At 36.5% G+C, this 19,815-nt stretch overlaps 1 protein-coding gene across 4 annotated transcripts in view; it reads left to right on the top strand.

Annotated features, from left to right (window-relative positions):
• Positions 1–19,815, top strand: part of CUNH10orf90 (chromosome unknown C10orf90 homolog) — a 244,980-nt gene that overhangs the window by 150,872 nt on the left and 74,293 nt on the right. For all 4 annotated transcript variants that reach the window (XM_088131946.1, XM_088131947.1, XM_088131948.1 and 1 more), the window contains exon 3: positions 18,386–18,480. The gene's annotated coding sequence lies outside the window, so the exon portion shown is untranslated. The remainder of the gene's footprint in view (positions 1–18,385; positions 18,481–19,815) is intronic.

Below are 19,815 nucleotides of genomic sequence, written 5' to 3'. Positions count from 1 at the left end.
TCCCTTTTTATTAAACTTCTATATACATTCTGTAATCCAGGCACTTTAAAACACTAATTTTAAATCCTTCATTTATCCCTCGTATTTGGACAATAGACAATTTATTGCTTGCTTTACATCAGCGGTACTGCGTTCTTTCCTTTTTTTTCCCCATGGGATTGAGAAGAGTATTACAGTCTTTGGCAGTTTGCAAGGAAGAAAGACTTACCACAAATTATACCAGCATTAAAGTTAAGTCTTCTCAAAAGAAGTATTAATTACAAGTGGCAGATTACTGGACACATTATAGAACAAATGAGGCAATACAAATACCTGGGCATGCTATTTCAGGACATAAGCTCATAGATCAGGCTACAGAAGATGGCTGGAAGTCATCATCTGTGATTCTAAGTTTTTTCTATTGAATGGGAAGCCAAACCATACCCTCGGTCTTTTGGGTTTTTTGGGAAAAACAATTGCACGGCTTCTATATGGCATGCAGGCCTGCACCTATAAAAAATTCTGTCATTTTGAGAGTTTTTTTCAAATTTCTGAGAATTATTTTGGGGACTTCTTGTTGTGCCCCAAATGTTCTATGTATTGAATCTGGTCTGATTTCCATAGAAGCACAGTTTTGGTAAAGTAGACTTATATACTGGCTAAATCTGTTAAAGTGCTCAGAAGCTTTTGCCCCTTAACCTTGCGTTACATCATTCAAAGTTGATAAGCTCTCTGGAAACTAAACTAAGTGGATATAGATTCTCACTATCTTCTGTGGCATCTAAAGACTAAAAAAGCTATAAAACATTGTGTTTGGGACACTGATAAATTAAACAATTTTAGCAAAATAGCCTAGTTCTATGTGGTTGGAAAGTTATCAAAATCTCTGCCCTGGCTTCTTTTCAGTGACTTCCCTCCAAGGTACCAACATGTCGTTTTACTAGCCAAACTGAAGGTTATATTTTCTGCAATTATGCAAGGTAGATTTGCAGGTGTCACAAATTCAGAAGGGCTATGCTCTTGTCTCTCAAGATCTGTTGAGTCAGTGGTGCATATTTTATTACTTTGTTCCTTCTATAAAGATTCCCAACATCTACTAATAACACCTCTTTTAAGTAACTTCCCAGGCAGATCTAATTCATTTTATGTCACTTAAAAAAAAAAAATTAAATCCAGACATTATTTACAAAGTAGCAAAATTGATTTCTGGAACTATGCTTACTAGAAACCAGATGGTATCACAGATGATAAAGATTGATCCATAAATTTAAGTCAAAATATGCTGTATTTTAAATTGTACCATTTCCTTCCACAACTGCTCTCCAGCATTTCTTGCACTGAGAACCATCAGTGTTGTCTTCTCTCAACAGGGATGTACAGGTCTTTCTCAACCTCCAGCAACCTCTCAGGCCCCCAAACCAAGGGTCAGCCCCCCTCAATACACTCTAACACATTCTAACAATGATCTAGCCCTTGCACTTCTTCAGACCATTCAGATCATGGCACAGTGGTGAAACATATGCAAAACACATGTCCTATTCCTGATGAAAATAGGTCAGGGAAGATTTGGGGTAGACAGCCAACTACATATGGTATGTAGCATTCAGGGTGAGTTGGGTTTGGTGAAGTGGTTGAGGGTCTGAGTCTTGTCTGAAGTCATCTAGTTGAAGGTTTCTAGTGTTTGGATGGCTGAGAATTTTCTTAGGTAGGTGGGAGTTGTGGGCTGGGAGGGGGAACTGTGGAGGATGTTGTGAGAAATCTACTCACTTAAATTAGAAACCAAAGTGACTGGAGACAGATGCAAGAAATCTACTTTTATTGGAATGTGCTACCATCACCAGGTTCCTTGCCAACAGACTATGGGAGAAAGCCCCAAGTGAAATGCTTCTACAGATTATATATGTTTGGTCAGATACATTTGAAACAGAAAAAATAAAAGAAATACAGTAATACAATTACACTGTGACCCTTTAGCTAAAATGCCTTGATAAACTATTAAAGTGACCTCTCTGTTATATTTCACACTTGGAATATCCTTCCTGATATTGCACAACATGCACAATAAACATTGTGGTCCCCTTTTACACCATTCCATTCCTTCCCCTAGGAAGGACAGCTATCTGGTTTATGTTCTCTGTCTCCAGTCCAGGGTCACAATACTAAGCACTAAGTTATACAGAATTAATGCTGCCATTTAGCTGCCTAAAACCCTATATATAAATATATCTGTGTATATGTTTTAATATGTATTTAATGCCATTAGACTTCCCCAGGGAACAGGACATTGGTTGTGACAGGTGAAGGGAAATCTGGTGGGAGGCTGAGACAGGCTGCACTCAGGAAAGGAAGGTTCAATATCTTAGACTGATTCCCCCCACCCCACCCCAAGCTCTCAGTCCTCATTCCAGATGCCAGGATTCCAAATCCCTGCAGCTTGGGGGCTTTGTCAGGTCTATCTGTAAGATCTTCCTCATCCATGATTTAATTTTCTTTGAGGGAGCAGACCTGACATGTATTAATGGGGAAAGAGGGTGGCATTCCCCTTTTGGAAATTTGTCCATCTGGGTTTTGAGTTAGCCCCAGCTGTGCTCCCTGGATAGGGGAGGGGGTATCATCATCTTCTGGCATTTAGAGGTGCTACCCTGGAAGTAGCCAGACATAAGACCTTATTTGTGCATTTGGATCTGATTTCTGGGTTGATGGTGGACTTCCCCTGACTGAAGTAGTGGAGAACTTCATCCTGCCTTCACTTGAGCAAAAGGCACTCAGGACTCACATGACAACCACGGACCTGACCCAATTTTTTGTGGGTCCAACTCTTATGAAAGGTGATGCATTAATTTGGTTTTTGTTTTGGAGCAGATGCAACATCATCTGAAAGTAGTGGGCATTGAATTTCACCCCTTGTCAGGGACAGGTCACTCTCTGATTGCTATGGAGTTTGGCTTAGTGAAGCTTTCACTGAATCTAACAGTCTTATACAATTTTAGAATTGTCTCTATCTGTTTTAAGGAAAGGTTGTGGAGAAAGTGGTGTCCCTACAGCTTCAGACAGTCCTAGAGGAAGCAGATTATTTGGACCCTTGGGAGTCAGGCTTCAAGCCACAAAATTGCATTTGTTGTGCTTGTTGATGACCTGTGAAGGGACCAGAATTGGGGGAGTGCAATCATCCTAGTCTTCCTTGATCTCTTGGTGGCTTTTGATACCATTAACTATGGTATCCTTCTGGACTGCCTCGGAGGGATTTGAGTGGAGGGTACTGTTTTACAGTAGTTCTCCTTCTTTCTGTAATTTGGGAGTTATTTAGACTCACAGCTCCTGCTTAAAGAGCAAATGGCAGTTGTGGCTAGGAGGGTTTTGCACAGTTACATCTCTTGCCACTTGAGTCCATTCTTGGATCAGGAGGCCCTGCTTATGGTTACTCTTGCCCTAGTCACCTCCTGGTTGGATTACTCGATAGCTGGGGCTATCCTTGAAGAACCTCCAGGAGATACTACTGGTGTAGAATATGGCAGCCTGGGTAATGATTGGTGTGCCCCAATACACTTGGTAACTCCTATGCTTTGAGAGCTCCAATGATTGCTTTTGGGTACATACTTCATTTGAGATGAAACTATTAAGGGCACAGGAAGACAAAACAGAAGAAAAAATAAGGAAGTTTGCCTTTTACTCTTTCCCTTGCAACTGAGACACTTTCACTTTTGGATTCCAATATTACAATGGCAACCACCAGAAAAGCAGCACAAACAGCGGAAGGGAGGAAAGGATCACGAAAGCAACCTGCACAGAGAGGAATTACACCAGATTTACTTCAAAAAATGAGGAATTGGGCAATAAGTTAGTTGATACTTGATACTAAATTGACAGCTTTTGGATGACAGGTTTGTACAGATGAAAGAGGAGATGAAAGAAGTTAAGAAGATGGAAATCTCTGTAAAACAAGGGTCTGCAGATGTAAAACAAATTAACGCCAAAGTGGAAATTCTGGAGAGTAAGACAGAAGTTATAGACAGAAAGCTGGAAAGAGACTTAAATAAGTTGGTACTACTAGCATTGAGAGAAAAGGAATTTTGTTTGTAATCCCAGAGGATTCTGGTGAAGATACTTGTGCATACAATAATCTCACTGCAGTTATCATATACAAAAACAAAGTTCCATGACATTTTTCCAACTGTTTGTCTATCAGATCCAAAAGAAAGACCTCTGGTCTCAAATGTGTATTAATCTTTAAAATCCTCTGAATCAGTGTACTGTATGTATTTGAATCCAAAATTTTATAGCTTTTTTACATGTCCACCAAGCATGATAAAATATCCCTTCTTGTTGTTCACATTTCCAACATAAATTTGAAGTGCCTTTATACATTCTAGATAATTTCTCTGGTGTCATATACCAACAGTACTTCATTTTATAAAAACTTCTCCTTAAGATTATAACACAATGTAAATTTCAATCCTTTCAACAATATATTTTCCAGTGTTCCATCTGTATATTATAAACAACATTTTTAGCCCATTTTATCATACATTCTTTTCATTGTTCTTCTGTTTCATTCAGTAAAAATTTATACATTTTAGCAATTACATGTCCATTATTTGTACACAATTCTGTTTCAAACTCAGTCTTACAATGTTCAAAACCATAAACTCTTAAATCTTTAAATCTTACTTTAAAGTAAGTCTACTTTAAATCTTTCTAATAACTGTAAATAAGAAAACCATTGGCAACTATATCCCTCTGCCACTAGTTCTTCTCTTGATTTAATTTTGTATTCCCCTTGACAACATTCTCGTATCTCACAATAAAAAAATCTCTTCAATCACCAAAGCAAAAAGACAAACTAGATTCCATTAACATCTTGACCATAAGACATGTGGGAAGAGCCATGTTTTTGGGCCTTCAGAAAGGCCAACATGGCTAGGGCCATCTGAACTTCAGAGGGGAGGCTGTTCCACAAGTCAGGTGTTATGACAGAAAGGTAAATAAATAAGCTTATACACATTCATAATATTATCCATTAAATTCATGAGAAATTTGGAATCGGATTTCAAAGAACTGTCTATATCCCTATTAACCTGCATGGTTTCTAAGATCATCCTCAGATACTCTCTTCAGAGGCCAGCCATTGAAATGGTCGAAGTTGCCAAGTACCAGGGTTAGGGCCTTTTCAGTGGTGGCCCCATACTTTCTATGGATACTGTGTCATCCAAGAACTCTTCTTAGCTAGTCACTTTTGTCTTTCAAGTGAAACAAAAGATTTTTGCTTTTCAATCTTTGTTCCTTTCCCTTCTTTTATCTAATCCAGTTTTCTGGAGGGGTAGTGATAAAGCAACCACCTGTCTTCTGGCAATATAAAGATGAATAAATTAAGTATGATATTAGTTTCCCTGGAGAATGTGAAATTATAATATTTTGCCATTTCCATTTCATTAAAAATATAAGCTGCTTTGTGAGATTTCTCCTAAATGCCAGAGTAGAAGTATATTAAACAATAAGAAATAATGAATATGTAAAAATGTAAATTCATAGCCTTTTTTAAAATGTAAAACAAAGGAAAATACTTAACCATTCCATTATTATTGTAGTATCTGCTTATTATTTGACACAATGAAAATACTATGAGATACAGACATTTAAAAATAATGATTCTGGGTAATTCTAAGAAACATCTGCAGCAAAAAATAGTTATGCTTCTCAACCTAAATTATGTCATAAACTGTTGGAATCCTTCCCAAGATTAGAATTTTGGAGTTTTTGCAAACGTTAATGAAGTACTAGTAATTTTTGATATTTTTAATTGCTTTTTAACAGTAAATTTATGTAGAGTTAAGTGCCATATGGAGAAAAACTAAACAGAAGCAAAAAAGAAATGAATAAAGAATCAAATGTGACATCATCAAAATATTCATGGTTGAATACTGGTAGTCTTTAGCAAAACATTCTAAAAATGTTAGCTTGTGTAGGAAGATAGAATGGATAGCTATTGATCTATAATTCATGATAAATCATTAGTTCTACTAGATTTACAGGTGCCCAAAGACTATACTATAAGGATTCTGTGTCATTAAATTAAAAAAAAAATCTTCATCTTCAATTTTGTTTTATGTACATGCCTTTGAGTCAGTCTTGACTCCTGGACAAGTCCATGCATTTATTTTTCTCAGCAACATTTTCAGAAGCGGTTTGACCTTGTCTTCCTGGGGCTGAGAGAAAGTGACTGGCTTAGGATCACCCAGCTGTCTTCATACCTAAGGCAGAACTAGAGCTTTTGAGTGCCCTGATTTCAGGCCTGGAGCTTTTAACCATTACAACAAACTGGCTCTCTTCCCCTACAATTATCTATTATATACTGTATGTAAATGTGTGTGTGTGTGTGTGTGTATGTATGTGTGTGTATGTATGTATGCGTGTGTGTGTGTGTGTATGTATGTGTGTGTATGTATGTATGCATGTGTGTGTGTGTGTGTGTATGTATGTGTATATATATATATGTTTGTATGTGTGTGTGTGTGTGTATATATATATATATATATATATATATATATATATATAGTATGCTAGAGTTTCTTTCAAGGGTGTTGTCATAAAATCACTGCAAGGAGTCATTAACTATCCATTGGAAACCCACTATTACTTCCCAAGCACTTGCTTTGTTATTTTCTGTCCACAAAACCTGAAGGGTCTTGAGTGGTACCTCAACAATTAGAAGATAAATACAGGCAACCCATGAAGTGGTTTATAGTCCACCAACAATTATGGCATAATTAATTTGCTAATCACTAACGTGCCATAAGACTTTACTATTTCTTGGTAATTACAATATTCCTGATGGAGATAGGTATTGTGATTGGTCACCGTTTTGAAAATGGTTATGAATTCCTTTTTGAGTGGCTCCAACAAATCTCTTTATTCAGATGGTAAAGAGAATAAATTTTCAGAAATATGCTCAACAAAGATCTGCAATAATCTAGAGATGATTGAAGAGTTGGTCTGCATTTATCAGTGTATTAACAGGGTTCATACTTGAAAGTGTATTTATATAAGGTTACCCAGCTTCAAATTATGTGATAATCATTCTCAATACCGCCAGTGTATTAGGATGGACATTATGAAAGAATATTTAAAAAATACAACTTGTCATTCTTTTAAAAGCATAGATTGGCATGAAACTAGATGGAAAGGACTTACAAATTAATTTCTGTGAAACTGAAAATAAATTGACCTATACAATCTAATTTAGCCTCAGTCATGTTCTATATGTTATGGGGTTACAGCTTTGATTGGTCTTTCTGGATTACTAGGCCCAATAAGGCCTTGGGTTCTGTGTGGAAAAGAAGCTATAAATATCCATCCCTGTTTCAATGTAGCCACATTGAAAACAGCCTTTGTATCTTTATATTTGAATGCCATGATGATGGCTGCTGAGTTATCAGCTTGTGTGTGTGTGTGTGTGTGAAAGAGAGAGAGAATACACAATTGTGAGGGTTTTTTTGTTGCTAAGCAACAGGTTTCTGGCTTCTTGAACAAGCTAGAGTGGTTGCCTAGCATAATCTGTCCATAGGAAGAATACTTAAACATTTTTACAACTTTTATTTATTTTGATTACATTTGCAGATAATGAACCAGGTATGATTTTGTACTTGCTGCTTCCATTGTTATTTTATGAATCTTGTCTCTGTATTGTGCTTGTGTAGGTGTGTACATGTGAATACATACACAAAACTGATTATTTTTTTCACCAAGGGAATAAAAATACAGATTTAGTATTTAAGCTTTAAGGTTAAGCTTTTCTGCCCTCTTCATATCTAAATGTAAAACTCAAGTTATAAAAAATAGTTATAAGCCATCTTCTGTTGAAACTAATGATGAGCACAAAATCTGCATACATTTTATTTTACTGCTACATAGTTGTGGTTTGTTTAAACTTATAAAACCGATCTATAATTGTATATTGTATGTTGAAAGCAAAGTATGTCTTGCAAAGAAAAATAATGAATAGTTCTGTCATGTGAATATATATATATATATATATATATATATATATATATATATATATATATATATATACACACACACACACACACACACACACACACACACATTAATTCATTATGTATTCATTCATTCCGTTATCAGGTCAAAGCTGCTTGAAAGCTAATACTTTCTGATGAAGGGAGATAGATGGAATTTCACAGCACTTAAGAACTTATGAAAATTGTAGCACTCTAGCTAAGTTCATACTTGAAAAAAATCATTTAAGTTATATGTAAGCTGCTACTCAAAGAAATATATTCCAGTCTGTTACAAAGGAGAATTATAGATATGTAATATTAAATTATAGTTAAAACAAAAGGACTTTCTAATTTCATTTCATCTTCAAAAGCAAAACAGGCAAGAATGAGTGATGCAATAAGGTTTAAAAATACTGTAGCCTCATTTCTCATTGGGTCACTGCAGCTCTTGAACAACCATAAAATGTTAGATGTGGCCTCTGGTCCTCAAAAAGATGACCAGTCTTTCATCAGACAATATCTGCCACCAGAGTAAGTCTCTTTTTGGGTATTAACAGCATTTTCAGTCCCATCTTAATAGAACAGATGGCATCTTACAATGGCTTCATCACTGTGGCTGATAATTATTCTCTCTTGTGAGGTATTTTTTAAAATGTTTTTTAACAATGTCTGTTTTAAATTTTAACAATGACTTTTTAATGTATTTATTGTTTTTAATCTATTAAATTAAATTTTATTTATTTATTGTCGTGAGATGGGCAGCTACATAAATTCAATAAATGAATAAATAAAATATTCCTCTTCAGCTTTTAAAAGTATAAATGTGAAAATTTTAAATGGTTTATTGATCTCTTCCCCCTTCCCAAGGCCAGATCTACATTATTTCAGAGAGGATAAATAACAACTCAGTCCTGAAAAAGTGGAAAGTGTAAAAAAGTACAGTCCTTGCTTACCAGCTGCCTTGTGCAGCAACTGTTTGAGGTTACAACAATACTAAAACAATAACTTTGTGGCTGAATGTCACATTTACAGCTGTCGCAGCATCCTGCGTTCACATGATCACCATTCGCATGCTTCGCAACCAACTTGCAACAAGCAGAATTAATACAGAAGGCAGAAGTAAAATCTTAAGTCGCAGTCCTGTGATTTTTTTTGCTTAGTGACTGTGTTGCTTTGCTTAACAACTGAAAGAGAAGAAAGATCATAAGCCCACTGTGGTCATGTGATTTTCCACTTTGTGGTGCTTAGCGACCAAGTTGCCAGTCCCAATTGTGGTTGCTAAGTGAGTACTACCTGTAACTCAAAATAACCCTGCCTTGATTTTATTTGGTATAAGATGGGATAGAGAAAAGTTTTGATAGGCTTTCAAGATTCTGTTATTCAATTCTACAACAATAACAAGTTTTTTTTGGAATCCCTGCTGCTTTTGTTTTTTGACCTTGCCTAATGCAGAGATGTGCATATTCTTCTCTTCCAAATGACCTCTCCTTGTTGATGGGGAAAGCCTGCAACATTAGTATTGTTGGAGCTCCGTGCAATGAAAGTAATTATACAGATTGCTGTTAATTGCATTAAGCTAAAGAACTGTGGCTAAGTTTTATTACAGATATTACCTACCAACACAAAGTCAGAACAATTGGAGATGGAACAACTGTCTCTACTGCTTCTGCATCCTTTAGATCAGATGCTGGCTAGGGAATTCTGGGAGTTGCTCCACAAATCTTAAAGTTTCTGGGGTTCAGAAATACTACTGTAAATATTTGAACACCTAAAGAGGGCTAATACTGATTTGTTCAAAATTACACAGAAGCCCTATTTCTGCAAAAACGTTAACTTGGTCAAAGAGATGTGTGTTGTGCAAACACCTTAATCCACTCAGCAGTAGAGGAAATGAAGAGGTTACTTTTAGCTTAGTTTTAGCCTTGGGCTGTTTATGGCTAAACTAATCCTCCCCAGTCAGGGGTGTTGTCTTAATAGTGTTGAGAAGTATGTTTCTGATTTCCTAAATATGAACTGTGAACTTACTGGATAGCTTAAGAGCTAAGAAAAATGTTTTGCTTCTCAGAAGACTGATCCAGAATAATTTTATCATTCAGTTTCTTACCCTGTGTATTTCTTCTCAAGTATATGGCAGCATTCAGTATTGTCTTAATATGTTTGGGTGGGGGAGCAGTCTGTAGTAGATCACCATAATATATTCTATTCTGCATGTCTTTGGGCTCAAACTATTTATTCTACTAATACCTGCAACTGTATTGATTTTTATTTAAAAAAAATGGAATTGAAAATGGATATAAATCAGTGCAGAAGGCAACCTTTGTTTGCTTTGCACTTTATTACAAAGTTACCTAAGGCATACTTTCCTAGTAGCTAAATCAGAAGATAATTACTTTTTTAAAAAATATATTTCTGAATTTGGCAATGCAGATCTCTATAAAAGAAACAGGGTAGCAAAAGTATATGTTAAAAAAAATGTCTGTGCACACAAAACCACGTCATGGAAACATGCTTTTCAAAAATGGTATAGTATATGGATGGGAAATTGCATATTTGAACAAATATTAACTTTATGCAAACCTTTTAAAAAGACATTTATAAACTCACGTGGTAATGGATAGAATAAGCCTGTGCCTGAAATGAATGCATATGTTATAGAAAATAAAACAGACTTGTCCAGTCTTAAAATCTATCTCTTTCCTTATGCACATTTTCTTCTTTAAAAAGGTCCTTGGAGGATGATAGAAATAAAAAATGACTGATGACAAAAGGAATAAGTATTTCTCCTTGTTTCCCTTGTTCATTATATTCTTTCAATTATCTTTTCTTGAAACGGAAAAAGGCAACAAAGCTTTTTTTTTTTTTTGGTATAATGTGTAGTTTGTCCCTTTTCCCAATTCTCCTGTGAGCTAGAGAATTACTACCTTTGCTACAGAACAAGTAACCCATTTCTTCTTTGAAATCTAACATTCTCCATATTATATTCAATATTTAGGTTAATCAAATTCACCCTATTTTGTTAATAATTTAGGGGATGTAATAAAAAAAGAGTAAGAAATAACCATATTAAAATAATTAAAAATGCAACTATGAAAAATAAATGTTTATTTTGACTGGATACTGTAGAATTTATAATAAATTGCTTGTTATTAATATATATATATATATATATATATATATATATATATATAAATAAAATGATGTTTATAAAGAAATATTACATTTTATTAAAGTTCAAGAAAAAATTATTATAGAGATTGAACTTGGCATTTTTTTTCTGCTAAGGGCCTACTACCATTAACATTTTGGTAGCCTCCTGATTAGACTTAGCTTACAATGTTATTTTCTGTAAGTATTTATAATTGTCACCTTTTTGGTAGGTGAACAGAGCATATTTGTCTGCTTCATGGTGGATCCTATAATCATCCCTGTAGGCAGTCAGTTATTGTTTTAAGATGCACAAGACCTATTAGGGGATCTCCAGATACTCTTCAGAACAGAACCAGAGATGTCCAGTCTTCATGTTGGGGAAGGGGGAGCCTCTGCTTTTTTTATGTGAGGACTTCATGTGCAAGACTTAGCTAAAGGTTGTTTCATGTTTTAGTGAATTCCAGGATGAAACAAAATGTGAGCCAGACATTTCCATATTTAAAGCCAATATTTCATTGCTTCTTTCTTACCTCAAAAATAGTAACAGAAGCAAATGCATTTAAGGAGCAAACTGGGTCTCAAACTTGAGAAAGTGTTGCATCCCTAATTCTAGAGGCAAAACCTTGGCAAGAAATTCCCTTCTTTTCAGGGTTTTTTTTTCCCCCTGTCACAAGCAGGTAAGCCTTGCTTAGTGATTGCCTCATTTAGCAACCATTTGCAGTTAAGACAGTGATGAAAAAGTAACTTTACAACCAATTCTTGCATTTATGACCTTTTCAGGTCTGTAAAGCAAAGGAAAGCTGAAGTAAGTTCCATTTTTTAGACAACTAGCAAAGGATCTTCTTCATTAATGCATATCAAATCCTCTTTATGGGATTATTTACATAATCAGAATCTTGTACTCTTCTCTGTGTTGTCTAGAACTTTACAAGTCATAACAATTGGAAATTCAAGTATCTGGAAAGGAAATTTTTTATAATTAGCAGGTATAATTGTTGCCAACTATATTAGCAATCAACAATTTTAAGAACAGCAATAGAGAATGTAGAGGAGTAGAACAAGAGATAGCATTGTCCTATCTATTCTTTTACAGGATTGTCAGTTTTCAGTTTTTGGTACAGTATAGTTTATCCCCAGATAAACTCCTGTTTGCTTAATAATTTCAGAAATGTGATATGCTCCCCACTCTAAATTTAGAGAAGGCATTGTTACTCATCCAAAAGCTTGAAAGTGCTCACAAAGATTGACTTTACTCATTATTAATTATAGTAAATTATAGGCCCAATAAATTGCTAGCATGTTTAAACATTTTTGCAATCTGAATATATGGTTATACAGTGGTACCTCAGTTCACGAACTTAATTCGTTCCACGATTCTGGTCGCGAACCGAATTGGTCGCGAACCGAATCAAATTTCCCCATAAGGTTCAATGTAAATAAGGTTAATCCGTTCTGACCCCTATGAATGTGGTCGCCAACCGATTTTGGTCACCAACCAAATCAAATTTTCCCATAAGGTTCAGTGTAAATAAAGTTAATCCGTTCTGAACCATATGTATTTTTTTTTAACCACAAAAATATGAAACAGAGTACAGTGCAGTACAGTATGAAGAGAGAGAACACTAACCTTGCTTGAGGCGACTTCTGGCGTGGAGGACAGGAAGGCGGGTGGGGAGGCGGTTATTGTTTGGAGGGAGAGTCCCCCTCCAAAAGGACATCGGGGAGATCTCCTTCAGGGGTTTCTTCTCTTCTTTGTCTCTTAACTGCAGGCTGAGTTTTGGCGAAAAATCTGTCTAATGTCACTTGTTTTTTCCTGTGCTGTATAACCCTCTGGAAATGAAAGACCAGTAGGGGCTTAATCTTCAGCTCGGCGCTTGCGTTCGCACACAGCAAAAGGGTCAATATGTCCCTCATGGGCTTGTGCCCCGGCGATGCCTTTTCCTCCTGCGTGATATAGGTTCTGTTCAGCATCTTCTTCCAGAAGAGCCCTGTTTCATCACAGTTGAACAGTTGTTGAGCGACGTATCCTTCCGCCTTCATGAATTCCGTGAATTCTTTCTTGTAGGCTTCTGCAGCGGCCTTGTCAGAATTGGAAGCCTCACCATGTCTTGTCACACTGTGGATGCCACTTCTCTTGAGGAATTTATCAAACCAGCCTCTACTGGCTTTAAATTCTTCACTTGTTGCGCTTGTAGAGGGTTTTTTTTGCAGTAAATCACTGTGCAGTTTCCTGGCTTTTTCACAGATCATAGCTTCACTAACGCTATCACCTGCCGGCTGTTTCTCATTCAACCACCCTAACAAAAGTTTTTCCACCTCTTCCAGCACTTGTGTCCTCTGCTTGGTTAACATCGTTACTCCTTTTGCCACATTAGCTCCTTTGATGGCATCTTTATTCTTCAAAATAGTGGAGATTGTCGACTTCACCATTTTGTACTCTGAGGCCAGATCAGTCACACGAATACCACACTCATGCTTTTCTACAATTTCTTTCTTCAATTCAATGGTTATTTTCTTCAAAACCTTATTCTTACCATTCTTGCTCTGCACTTTCTTTTTACCACCATGCTTGCTCTGCACTTTCTTTGGAGCCATGCTAAAAAGCACACCAAAAAGCTTCACAGCCAGTGTCTGTCTGTGACCACAATCTCGCCTACAGGAAGCCATGACCACGTGTCAGAGCAGGGAAGATGGCCGCGGGTCATGTTCGTCACCCAATGTGGAGTTCGCGAACGGAAGCAAAATTTTGTGAACGCTGCTGTTCGTGAACCGAATTGTTTGTGAACAGAAGCGTTCGTGAACCGAGATATTACTGTACTTCAGGTACTCTTCTGGTTGGGGGGAAAAGTTGAATAATAATAAGAAGAAGAAGAACAAAGTTCATTATTATGGTTGGTCATACAGTCAGCCAGATGTTTACTGGATTCTTATCTACCCATCGAGTCCTTCCCAAGGACCTGGGACAGGCAGATGTTGCTTGATGGTGTTAAAGGTATTATCGCAGGATGTAGACTGTTCCAAGTAAAGCTGTCTTTTGCAATTGACTGATGGTGATTTTGTCAATGCCGATGATGTTCAGGTGGTGCTCCAGACATTTTGAGATTGCACCTAAGCCACCTATAGCTATTGGTACTATCTTTGCGTTCTTTTGCCCTAGTCGTTCTACTTCTATTTGCAGGTCTTTATATTTTGTGATATTATTTTAGAGAGAGAGGTTAATCTATAATTGTACTTATAACTGCTGTAAAGAAGATTGGAAGCCGCTTTTTTATATCTTTCTTTATATCTTTTCCTTTTTTTCCTTAATTCTCTTTCTTTTTGCACATAACTTTTTCTTTCATTCTCTCTTTCTCTTTTTTCTTTTCTTTTTCTTTTCTTTTGTTCTATTTAGTTTGTATTATTATTGCTGTTAAAATGTTCAACAAAATTACACACACACACACACACACACAGAAAGAGAGAGAGGAAGGAAGGAAGGAAGGAAGGAAGGAAGGAAGGAAGGAAGGAAGGAAGGAAGGAAGGAAGGAAGGAAGGAAGGAAGGAAGGAAGGAAATTCCAGACTATATTCTGGTTATAGTATTTTTCACTATTTGAAGCTTTAGAATACTTTTCAAGGGCAAATCCATGTTGAACACCTTAAGGCAGTTTAAATAGAAGGTAAATAATTGATCATTATGACTAGATTTATCAAGCTGTGTAATTCTTTATATAATTATTTGGAAATAATGGAATCTAATCCTAAGTATTCATAAAATTGTAGGGTATTACCTCAGTTTATGATATAACCTTAATTTACTAATTAATTCAGTTAGTATATTAATATACTAAATGTTTTGGTCCTGAGAGAAAAGACAAGCCAGATTCTGGTTCTGTTTCAGTTTGATTTCCATACTTGGAGGATCATCTGCTTTAAAGGTTTCCTGATATAAATCAACACAGAATGATTGCCTCTTGTTATACAGGATAGAATCATAACACAAGTGTCATGGCAACATATAAACATTCCATCCTCTGTTAGACTTCGATGATAATTTCTGGCACCGTAGCAAAAAAGTAAAAACCAATTTTGTGTATTTAGGAACATTAAGATTTTTAATAGTGAACCCAGCTTTCTTTGAAAGCACAAATTATTTATCTTGTATGGCACCTAAATCTTTAGTGAAATCTGATCCATGACATTTATTTATGGTAAGACTTTTTGTCTATTTTGTTTTCTTGTTTATCTTATGTAGAAAGCACACAAAGTAGTAGTGTCCATGGAGGAAGGGGTCAAAACAGTCAAATTAGTGGTCATAGCAACACAATTAGAAAGCCACCTCTTTGAATATGCATACAATAGCTGCTGACACAAACTATTCTAAGTAGTGACAATCTGGAAAATCAACATTATCTCTTGGAGTATTGGCTACTGTCCTTAAGTATTTGCAGTGTGAAGCCATGAAAAAAGTTGGTTTCTCAGTGGGGACAAAAAAAAAGAAAAAAGAAGGTAAGATAAATTGTTTGGCTTTTTGTACTTTGCAGAAAATATAAGAAATGCCCTTATACATTAGGTGCAGCACCACTTCCCACAGTAATTTTTCCTATATTTTTAATTTAATTTAATTTTTAATTTATTCTATATATCAGATTTTTAAAAATGCTGTATTTACCCAATAGAGAGGAATAATTTTATTTACACACGCACATGCACACACACACAAATCTTGCAAACTGGGTGGATGGCTGATAAGTCTAGAAGATGCTGTTGAGAACAGCTGAATAAGGAGAAGTGTATACAACTGAGGACAACCTGTCTCTTCTGAAAAGCATGGATGCCTCTGCCTGAAGATTAGTCCTTCCTTAGGATGGACTTCTTGTGGATTTTAACTCTTTTTGTAATGCTTAAAGCACAGCTTCTCCCTTCCTTTCCTTTCCTTTCCTTTCCTTTCCTTTCCTTTCCTTTCCTTTCCTTTCCTTTCCTTTCCTTTCCTTTCCTTTCCTTTCCTTTCCTTTCCTTTCCTTTCCTTTCCTTTCCTTTCCTTTCCTTTCCTTCCCTGAGCAGCTCAGCTTCCCCCATCTCTTATTTCCCACCCCTGCCCCTGCATTTTTTTTTCTTTTCTGCTGTAAGGATAGAAAATGTATATATGTTGTGGTGAGAGGGAGTGGTTTCTGTTTGAGATAGAGTGGCTGTATTTATATACAGGCATCAATGAATGTTGTAAATGGAGTGCCTTTTTCTACAAGTAATAAATTTTAGTAAGCAGTTACTTTTTTTTTTTGGTCTAGCCCTGTCCTTTCTGGACTGTAGCTTCTGGCAGATATATGTGCACATGTACATAACCACAGGGAGACACGCACCCACCCACACATATATAGATATAGGTATACACACATACACTCACATGTGCACAAACATTTATTGGGGAGAAGGAAATATCCATTTTTTTCAGTCCTCTCTTCCTTTGCAGAGGCAGGGGTTGTCTTAAATTCACATTTATCAACTTTCCAGGTGAATATAGATAGGATAGACCTAGAACACGAACACACACACACCTCAGGCAAGGTGCATGTAGATAATTTCAACAAATTTATTTTTGTATCTCAGGCTGAAATCCCTAAACACCCAAAATATATATCTTCCTGGGGGCATAAATACAATGATAATGAATGAAATAATTAGGCAATTACTGCCCTTCACAACTTCTAAAGACAGAAATAGTTGTCTAATGATGAAGCTACCTGTTATTAGAGTAGAATATTAAGGAAAGATGTAGTTTATTATGCCTGTTGACATGGTGAGGTGGTTGCCACTTTTGACTTTAATATCAGGGGCGGGTAACATTTAGGATTTGGAAACCGCAACTTAGCATCCTGATCTTCCAAAAGGCTGCAGGAGGCCATCTGGTAATGCTTTCATGGAATGGGTGTTGCTGATTTTTTTCACTTAATTTTTTAGCAGGTTTTAAGGATAGGGATATGAGTGGAAGGATTCCCAGAGTTAAACTGCTCCCATTTGTACCAGTAAAATCATACAAAATCATAAAAAATGAATCAGAACTACTTTGCTAAAATTCAGCCATGTTACAACTGAATTTTGGTAGTAGAATCTTGGGTGCTGAAGAGCTTCATGTGGACCAGTGGTTGTCTAGCCTGTTAATGAAGACCAATAACCCAATAATCCCAGTGCAGTCCACTGTTTATCAGTGACAACTCAGTTGGTACAGAAAATCCCCCTGCCCCTCTTGAGCCCTAAAACAAACAATAAAAACCAGCATGGAACGGGTGAAAAAGAAACTTGAGTAAGAGACTATAAAGTCGAAGGAGGACAAATCCTCACTTTACAAGTTGTGTAATGGGCAGTAGGAATAACCTTCAGGAACAGGAGGAAGAACCACAACCAAGACAACGGTCAGATAAAAGAAATTTGAGTCTGAGGCAGAAATGTAATTTAATAAAACATCTCAGACTGGACCCTCTCTAGTTCTCATGAAGATAAAGGGAATGAAGAGGGAAGCACGTTCAGACTTTCAAGATTCTATTACTGTAACCTTATAAAAGTACTATTAGCATTCATAACTTTGGTTTCCTAGCTTGGTCCACCTCAAAGGGCTGACAAGATGCTACAAAACCCCATGTTGCTGAATTAAGAGTAAGAGAATGTAACACATTATCTGTAGAATGAAAAAGGGGGAAGAGGAGGGGTCAGGGCAGAAAGATCCTCTGCTTTTTCATCTCCCGTGAAAGCCAGGGCATGTGTCTGCTTTAGACTGTTAGTCATTGGTATAATACTATACCTTTATTTAAACTGCCCAATGAGTTAACAAGCATCTCCTTTCCTAGCTTGGGTGAAGGTAAAAGTTATCTCCTTCCTAGTAAGAAACAAGGCTTTTGTTGGCAGGCTCCTACTTCAGCAGTGCTCTGGGGAGAGGCCCCAGCCTTTTTGTACATGCAGCAAGTCACACACATATTCAAGAGGAGTGGGGCTTTGGTTGCAATGCCATGTCCACCATACTGCAAATGTTGACCCTTCCATATGGATGCCCGTGCTCTGGTAACTCCCAGACCCGAAGTTTGGCTTCAGACTACATGGATAGAAAGCACAGCATTTGCTTTTCTTTTAATTATTTTATAAATAAACAAAGAGATACCATATTGTCTCAGGCCCTGTCATCTCTAATAGTGATCTCTGATGTATATAAATGAACTTTATTTTACTGTTTTTTCATCTGATTACAAGTAACCTTTTATTTTTTTACCTTTTTCTCTAGGGATAAGAGAAAATTACTATGGAGTTAAAAACTGGGGAACATGCAAAGCTATTCAGTGTAATAAAGCAACAAATAAAGAATCAACTTTGACACAGGTACAAAATGCTGTTTCAGTTGAGCCTTCTAATTAGTCAGTGGTGTGCAAGGATATTTTGAAAATGAATATTTATATGTCTATAGCATGCCGCTCTTTGTGTTTATTCAGAATTCACTTACTCAGCAGAAAAGTCAAATAAATTGACAGCTAAGATATTACAATTCTGTTTGTAATGTATTTGTTAATTCATATACTTTCCACGTACTTGGAAAAGAGAAAGTCCTATGCACCTTTAAAGAAAAATGCATTCTTGAAAAGCATTCTTGGTCCAAGGTTAGATGTCAAGAGACTTGGCAGTTTTTTCAGAGTATGGATTACCTTTCAGAAAACTTAAGTCCATGGGCTCACCATGTTTCACGGAAGCTGCTGTAACTCTCCTGATAAATGCCAACTGTTTTGACATTAGAATGTTACTTACTTCTCAAGGCTGCTTCTGATGTAACTTTTAAGGTCTCGTGGCCAAGAGCCCATATTATGCAGGAACAAACGCTATGTCACTATGCACTATGGTGTCCTATATGGTACCATTATTCTGGTGTAACAAAAAGTGCAGGAAATCCACCTGGTGGAACTGGGCCTCTCCTCTCCTCACAGAGGTAATGGGAACCAAAAGAACCAATGAAACAAGAGAGGAAACAAACCAGCATTGCTGCTTCAGCTGTAGCTGGGTCTTTCCTCCTTTCATAGAGGCTATTATGAGGGGAGGAAGAAGACCAAGGGAGCTGTTATCATAATTTCTTGGATTTCCTTTCCCTACTCCCATCTTACTGTTTTATGCTGTTATTGCTCATAGGCAAGCTGCTAGGACAAGCTTATTAGCTAAAAAGTGCGGGTGGGGGCTTTAAAAACATTACTCTGATGAAATAATTTCTAGGAGTGCAACTGCAGCACTTTTTTGTATGGGCCACCAAGCAGTGAGGAATTATCTCTTTATGATTCTTTTGTTCTCCTTTTTGTCTCAAAGGATTTCAGGACAGGGAATCTTTATGGGGCCAGTCTTAATCTTTAATGGCCAAGACAGCTATTGTTTATTGTAAAACCACTGACAAATAGCTGGCAGTATAAAGAGTGTGACAGAATAAAACAACTAAAAATGCAGTGACAAAAGTGGGTGGATAGGATATTAGCTTTTCACTCTTGTGTTCTCCAAGTAACAATTTCTAAAGATCATAGCCAGAGTGGCAAAAATTGTTGTTTTTACTCATTTTCTTACCTTGTGCTGAGTGTGTGAGTTTTGAAGCAGTGATTTGCTGGCAATCTCAGATATAGTATTGATGGCAGTTAATGAGACAATAAAACACCCACACAGTTTTCTTGGCAACAGTACAAAAGT

The sequence above is a fragment of the Python bivittatus genome, unplaced genomic scaffold, assembly GCF_059951505.1.
Source record: "Python bivittatus isolate LINGU-HERP-01145 unplaced genomic scaffold, Pbiv_v1 ctg000980_np1212, whole genome shotgun sequence".
In the NCBI taxonomy this organism is placed as follows: Eukaryota; Metazoa; Chordata; class Lepidosauria; order Squamata; family Pythonidae; genus Python; species Python bivittatus.
This window is presented reverse-complemented; position numbering and strand designations above follow the sequence as displayed.